The sequence below is a fragment of the Pan troglodytes genome, chromosome 23 (genome assembly GCF_028858775.2).
Source record: "Pan troglodytes isolate AG18354 chromosome 23, NHGRI_mPanTro3-v2.0_pri, whole genome shotgun sequence".
Taxonomy (NCBI): Eukaryota; Metazoa; Chordata; class Mammalia; order Primates; family Hominidae; genus Pan; species Pan troglodytes.
This window is the reverse complement of record NC_086016.1, coordinates 51230984-51238516: the sequence shown is the minus strand read 5'-3', so window position 1 is coordinate 51238516 and position 7533 is coordinate 51230984. Positions and strand designations below refer to the sequence as shown.

Below are 7533 nucleotides of genomic sequence, written 5' to 3'. Positions count from 1 at the left end.
GCTGCCAGGCCGAGCCTCAGGCCCAGGCTCAGTGCCCCCTCCCCGGAGCTCCCAGGCAGAAAAGGAGGAACCACCCTGAGGCCACCTGCAGGCCCCTGGCAGCCCATGAACATGCCCGGATGTGATGTGTCCTCTGTGGGTGACAGAGCTAAGGAGGTACCTGGGCACGCCGTCCACACCTCCTCCCTTCCATCCTTCCTCTCTCTATTTCTCTCTCTCCCTTCCTAATTCCTTCCTTCCTAATTCCCTCCCTCCCTCCCTTCCTTCCTTCCTTCCTTCCTCCCTCCCTCCCTTCCATCCTTCCTCTCTATTTCTCTCTCTTGCTTCCTAATTCCCTCCCTCCCTCCCTCCCTCCCTCCCTTCCTTCCTTCCTCCCTCCCTCCATTCCATCCTTCCTCTCTATTTCTCTCTCTTGCTTCCTAATTCCCTCCCTCCCTCCCTCCCTCCCTCCCTTCCTTCCTTCCTCCCTCCCTCCATTCCATCCTTCCTCTCTATTTCTCTCTCTTGCTTCCTAATTCCCTCCCTCCCTCCCTTCCATCCTTCCTCTATTTCTCTCTCTCCCTTCCTAATTCCTTCCTTCCTAATTCCCTCCCTCCCTCCCTTCCTTCCTTCCTTCCTCCCTCCCTTCCATCCTTCCTCTATTTCTCTCTCTTGCTTCCTAATTCCCTCCCTCCCTCCCTCCCTTCCTTCCTTCCTCCCTCCCTCCCTCCCTTCCATCCTTCCTCTCTATTTCTCTCTCTTGCTTCCTAATTCCCTCCCTCCCTCCCTCCCTCCCTTCCATCCTTCCTCTCTATTTCTCTCTCTCCCTTCCTAATTCCTTCCTTCCTAATTCCCTCCCTCCCTCCCTTCCTTCCTTCCTTCCTCCCTCCCTCCCTTCCATCCTTCCTCTCTATTTCTCTCTCTTGCTTCCTAATTCCCTCCCTCCCTCCCTCCCTCCCTCCCTCCCTCCCTTCCTCTTTTTAAATTCTTGTTGACTTTTCTTCCAGGAGACCTCATGTTGTAGACTCTGGGAACCCAAATACTAAGGGTGTGGATATTTTCAACAAAAATAAAAATGCTCTCCTGGGGCTGAATTGAGCTTCGTGGGTTGCTATGACTCAAACACCCCTGCGTCTGTGAGCTCATGCTGTGGGAGCCGCTGCCTGCGGGCTCCAAGTGACAGGTGGGTGTGCCCAGGAGGGCCTCTGACCGGCTCACAGGTGTCTCCAGGCAGGGTGCTGGGGGTGGGGGGTGGGGGTGCCCAACACGAAGTGCATGTGGGTGCCACAGCCCATCTGGTCCTCAGAGCGGGGCCGGCCCATCTGGTCCTCAGAGCGAGGCCGGCACCGGGCTGTGTGCAGTGGTCTGCGTGAAAAAGGCAACAGACACAAGCAGGGGCTTCTAGAAACTGTAACACCCCTGCCCGGGCCTGTGGGCGGCCCTGCACGGATGCTGTTAGTGTGAAGTTGTCCTTGGTGTGCAGTGAGGCCGGGGGGTGTCCACAGAGTCAGCTCTCCAGGCCTCTGCTCCTCCATCCAGGACACCAGGGCCAGGCCTGCAGCCACAGCGGGTCTGGGAGGTTCTGAGGAGGCCGCTGAAGGGGAGCCTCTGACGCCCTGGGCTGAGTTTAATGTGCATGGAATTTGGCACGGTCTCCAGGCGTGGGGACCGGTGGGGGCCTGTCTACTTCTCCAGCAAAGCTGGGCCCTCGAGGACCCTGGATCTCCATCTCCAGAAGCACCCAGAATCTTCTCCCGCAGGGCACCTGGGTGACAAGGCAGGTGGGAGGGACACGACATTTGTACAGGACTTTGAGGGAGGAATTATTTTCTTCTGGAGTAATTCCCGTTATGTTCCCGTCTCTCAGCCTTCTGCTTGGTATATGACCTGATGTCTTCTCTGCCTGAAATGCAATAAAAAGGCAGTTTCCCACAAGTCCTGTCATTTCGTGATTGCCGTCATGGAGGAATGGCAGCCTCCGTGCCGGGGCTAATCCTCAGTGGAAATAAAGCATGGGCTCCTTGGCACCCCTCAGCCCTTGGAGTAGCCCCTGGGAACTGAGGAACAGGCAGATCGGCACCTGCCTCGCCCCTCCCCAAGCAGCCGATACCCCCACCCAGGCGTCACCCCAGAGACCAGGCTCGGACAGACTCCTCATGCAGCTGATATCTCCACCCCGGGCGTCACCCTAGAGAGCAGGCTCAGACAGACTTGGAATTATCTCTCACTCACATTAACAAATGCCCAGAGGTGGAGCACGCGGGTGACAGTACACGCTCCTCCACTTCCCATGAAGCCTCCTAGCAATTAAACTCACAGAGGTGGGGAGGAAGCTCTTGCTGATGGCTGTGGGCGGGAAGAGGGGAAGGTCAGAGGATGCTGAAACCCAGCCTACGTTGGGGTCGCAGCTACCCACAACCCAGAGTGGGCTGGATCCACACAAAACTCCCAACAGCCTGGGGGCTCCTGGGTGCCAGGTGTGGTGCCCACAGCCTTTAACACAGGTGGTCTCCACCCCTTTTACAGGCCAGAAAACTAAGGCTCAGTGAGGTCAGGTGCCTCACCAGGTCCCACCGAGATCTAGCTTTACACCTCACTCAGACTCAGCCTTGTCCAGCCCCAGTAACCTATGAGTTCGCCACCACTCAACATATTCGTCACTGGACTCAGGGCCCCCGCGGCCTGGCCGACCTCCTGGCCTTCCTGGCACACCACAGAGCCTCAGGAGCCTCGCCTCGCTGGGCCTTCTGCCCACCCCTCCACCCCCACGTCACCAGGTCCCCAGCTTCCCAAGCGCCTCCTCACTCACTGCCTGTGCGAGCCTCCAGGACTCCAGGAAATTCCACAAACTGGGGACCTAAAGCAACAGAGATGCCTGCTGCCACAGTTCCAAAGGCCAGGAGCCTGACACGGAGGTGTCCCAGGGCCACGCCCCATCCCCAGGTCTGGGGAAGGACCCTTCCTGCCTCTTCCAGCTTCTGGTGGCCCCAGGAGTCTCTGGGCTGCCCAACTCCACCCTCTGCTCTGGTGTGGCAATTTCTGTTTTTTTTTTTTTTTTTTTTTTTTTGAGACAGAATCTCGCTGCTGCTCTGGGCACATTGCTTATGGGGGGCCCTGCTCTGCAAGGAACACATCTCTGCAGCCGCTTGAATAAAGTTGTCTAACACCACCAGCTTGCTCTGGAATTCTTTTCTGGGTGAAGCCAAGAACCCTCCCTGACTAAACCCCAATTTGGGGGCTCATCTGCCCTGCATCAAGGTAGTCAACGAACGCACACATGCGCTGATATGGCTCAGCATTGATCTGCACCAGTGAGTGTGAGTCCTGGGGACCACCTCACCAGGCCAGCATCCGGGTGGCGGGGGCTGCGGCCCTGCGAGGCATCGTCCGAGTGGACAGAGGGAAGCAGCACTCCCTGCGTGGTCCCTCTAGGTGCATGTGAATCTGCAGTTACCTCAATAAAGCCCCCAATTCGGAAACACCAGAAACACGCCCCTGGCATCCCTTTTGGGGCCCAGCATGACACGCCAGGTGCTCAGGCCACGCCCCACGAGGTGGCGGCCAGCACTAGGCATGGGGGCCCTGGGACCTGCTGCACTCAGGCAGCCACTGCCTTTGCCTCCTGGGCTACGGTCATCAGGGTTAACAAATATGAACAGAGGGTCCCCAGGTGAATGTGGGCTTCAGATGAACAATGGACAGGTTTCTAGACAAGTATAGCCCAGACAATAATTGCAATGCCTGGGACATACTTACGCCGACAACGATGGGTTGTTTATCTGAAATTCCAGGGTTCTATATTTTATTTGGGGATCCTTCTCTTGTTTCCTGGGGCACATGTTCCAGTTGGAGATCTGGACAATAGCAAATCAATGAGCAAATAAACACAATTGCAAGCAGTGGGGATTCTGCAGGAAGGACTTCACCTGGGCAATGAGAGATAGAGAGAGAGAGAGAGAGACAGAGAGAGAGAGAGAGACAGAGAGAGAGAGAGAGAATGTGTGCATGCATCCGAGCTTGTGTGTGTGGTGTGTATATGAGTGGAGGGGGGAGCGCAGGCCGCCTGCACCTGTCTGCTGGGCAGCACCAGGGCAGACCCCTTTCCTCCGTTCCCAGTGTCACCTGCAGATGCTGGACAGGCCCGGCTCAGCAGATGTTCCGTGAATGAATAAAGTGGTGATTAAAGAGCCTTTTGGACCGGCCGTGGTTCCAGCAGAAGCCACCCTGATGAGCTGGGCTCTGCCAGGCTGGAGGACGCCAAGGTGACAACCACATCAGGGGAGACAGCTACAGCAGTGGGAGCTGCAAAGAAAGGTGCTGGTGACCGCCGGGTGCCCTGAGCCCCAGCACCCCAGGCTGGTCTGCTCTCGGGCACCCCAGCCTCACTCTGCAGCACCTCATGCAGCCAGCCTCATTCTGCAGCACCTTCATCCCCAGCCTCACTCCGCAGCACTTCATCCCCAGCCTCACTCTGCAGCACCTTCATGCAGAGATGCCCAGTGCCCAGTGGACTTGGCCACCTTAGTAAAGACGGCAGCTCTGCTGCGTCCAGGTCCAGCCCAGGGTCCTGATAGGGGCTTCCAAGGGAAATGCTAATGGCCCCATCCCACCAAATAGCACTTTCTACGCTGCACTCCACACTGAAAATCGCACTGCTGGAGATGGACCTGGGAGCAGCCTGCTCTGTCCTGGGGCTACGGCCGTGTCCTGTGCAGCAGCCCACACTGGATGCAGGAGCTGGAGCGGTTGTGCCAGTGTGGACACTTTCACGATGGCTGCAAAGAAGATCAGGGTAGGACACTGGCTGCAGCTCCATCCTCATGGTGGGACAGGGGCTGGGCTTCCAGGGAGCACAGCTGCCAGCTGGAGTCCTGTGAGCGCTGTCTCCCTGCGGCATGTACAGAATTAAGGCTGCCCACCCTGGGGGCTTCAGCCCGGCATTTGGACTCCGACCCCTTCCTGGCTCAGCTCCTGCCCCCCGGATCTGCCTGAGTTCCAACCCCAGCAGTCTCTCATGTTCCCTCTCTTCAAGTTCTATGTGCAACTTTCCCATGTGAAACCTGCCCCTCCAAGCCCCTGCTCTCTGCTGAGTTTTAGGCCAGTCTTGGGCACCAAATGATTTGCTCTGTGGGTATAGCTGGGGACTTCTGAATTGTCCTTATTCTCGTCAGCACCTCCTGCGTGCCAGCCGCCTCCACATTTGTATCGGATTCTCTCGGCCACCTGGTAGAGTTGCTGTCACCCCATCCCCAATTTTCAGAGGGCGAAACTGAGGAGCAGTCACTGTAAGTGGCTTACCAGGGTCTCAGCTGACAAGCAAGAAAAGCAAAACTCTATATGCAGTGCTCTCTTCCCGCCCTCCAGACGGCAGATAGGGCCCGACGCCTCACACCGGCAGCAATTCTGCCCCCGACTGAAAACGCACCCCAGCGGAGGGGCGGGCCAGCCCTCCTGACAACCGACTGACAGGAGGGGAAGACCTGTGGTTAGCAACCTGGGGGTGCCGCGCAGGGAGGCTCCGAGCAAGCCCAGGTCCCAGGCTGCACCTGAGCCAGGCCAGACGTGATGCGGCCCAGGGAGGCCCCTTCACAGCAGCATGGTGGTCACAGACGGCTGTGCTGGGCCCACCCTGGGGGAGTCCAGGGCCTGGGCAGAGGCACAGGGGCTCTCCTTGCACAGACAGGTGGGGTCGAGGGTGTGGAGGCCTTGGTGCCAGACCCAGGAGTGTGACATCATAGGAGCCTCTGCTGGGGCAGACCCTGGAGTGGACGGAGTGATGATGGGGATGGCAGTGTGTGATGGTCACTGAGGGGCAGCACTGATGGTCACCGAGGGTCAGCCTGGCCGTGGGGACAGCAGTGTGTGGTGGTCACCGAGGGGCAGCCTGGCCGTGGGGACAGCAGTGTGTGATGGTCATCAAGGGGCACCAGTGATGGTCACCAAGGGCCAGCCTGGCCGTGAGGACCAGGAGGGGAGAGTTCACTGCCACTGTTCCTGCAGGTGCCCAGCACCTCTGCCCTCAGGGTGGAGAGGAAAAGCGAGAAGTCTATGGCACAGGTGCCACGGGGCAGAGGGGATTTGAGATGGGAACCAGACGTGACCTGGCCACGCTGCCCCTGCCGCAGGCTCACGTGCTCACTTTCCAAAATGACACGTTCCTTAACCTGCTGGGCCTGGCTCTCCTCGCCTCTCCTCCTGCTCTGCTGAGCAAATTCCAACCTCTCATATGGGTGTGACCCCCTGTTGAAACGCTGCTGTGTCCATGGAGCACATGATGATTTTAATTAAGAACACGTCGTGGAATGAGGCCGCTGAGGCCCACACACTGTGCCTCCCAGCACTCACCTCCCCTGCCCCCAAGCAGGTGGGTCTCCCGGTGGCACTGCCCAACCCCCTGCCCTGTCACACACAGAGCACATGAGGGAGGGCATGCCTCACGCCCTGCCAGGAGCCCGCCTCAGTTTCCCCCCTCTCATTTGCAGGGCTGCCCGTGTGCAGCCAGCCTGAGCCCCAGCACTCAGCTCCAGATTGGAGCCTGCAGCAGCTGCCATCCATCATGCTTGGACTGCGGCCCGTGGGCTGGTGATGGCCGTCCACTCTCGGGGCCCAGCCCGGCTGGAGACCCAGTGAGAGCAGTGATTGATTAACAAGCACACGCCGAATTACTCTCTGTAATGGTGATGAATATGGCTTGGACCTCGCTGGCATTCACGGTTGTTTATCCATTTTTAGATCCAGGGAACAGCAATCAAGCTCTTCTGCTGGCTGCTGGCCCCTGCGCCAGCCCTAGGGTTGGGGGCGATGCCGGCTTCCTTTCCAGGGCTCCCATCTGTCTTTGGGAAGCAGAGGAGGGCAGGGCAGTGCTCTGTTTCTTCCTGGAAAGGAATCCTTCCAGCGCAAGCTGCCCAATGTCAAATGGGTCCATGTGGAGGATTCTGCGGTCACACACACAAGCCTGCTGCAGGGAGAACCAGCCGCCCCGGGCCCTGCGTGAGGGTGAGCTCGCTGTGCCCACCGACCTGGCCCTCCTGGGATGGGTGCTGCAAGGCCCCTTTGCACTGTCCTGGTGGTCCTCCAGGATGAGATGATGTCCCCATGCTGGCCTGGGCCATCCCCTCTGAACCTTCAGGCTTCCCAGGCTCATAGCAACAGGCTCCTCATGGCATCGTGGATAGAGCATAAGCAGATATGACCACACTGAGGCAGAGCCTGGGGCTCCTTACCCGGGGTGAGTCTGGCTCTAAGGTCCAGGAGGGTCTCCCCGGCTGGGTAGGTGTGTGACCTGAGATTCAGGGGACTTTGCCTCTGCCCCCCTCACCTCAGTGTATGTGGATTCTTGCACCTACTCAGAAATGAGTCCCCAGCCCTGAAGCTCTGTGCTGGAAACTAGTGTAATCCAGGTCATGGAACAGAGCGAAGTAAATGCTTCATGGGGGCCTGGAATACGGCCAGGGGTTGTGGAAGTAAATAGGATTTTCAGACACTAGGAACAAGATACGCAGGCCTGGAGTGGAAATGATTAGTGTAGGGGAAGCAATTAGAGGGGCGTGTCCT

At 58.3% G+C, this 7533-nt stretch overlaps 1 long non-coding RNA gene across 2 annotated transcripts; it reads right to left on the bottom strand.

Annotated features, from left to right (window-relative positions):
- Positions 1-972: 972 nt before the first annotated feature.
- Positions 973-5664, bottom strand: LOC107970345 (uncharacterized). Of its 2 annotated transcripts, XR_008541680.2 has the most exons (6): positions 5278-5660; positions 4647-4754; positions 4102-4281; positions 3736-3833; positions 2212-2325; positions 983-1882 (listed from the first exon to the last, which is right to left on the bottom strand). It is a non-coding gene; the product is annotated as an uncharacterized LOC107970345 (long non-coding RNA). The 2 variants fall into 2 exon arrangements; XR_001712877.4 differs by lacking the exon at positions 4647-4754 and having other exon boundaries at positions 973-1882; positions 5278-5664.
- Positions 5665-7533: the final 1869 nt, after the last annotated feature.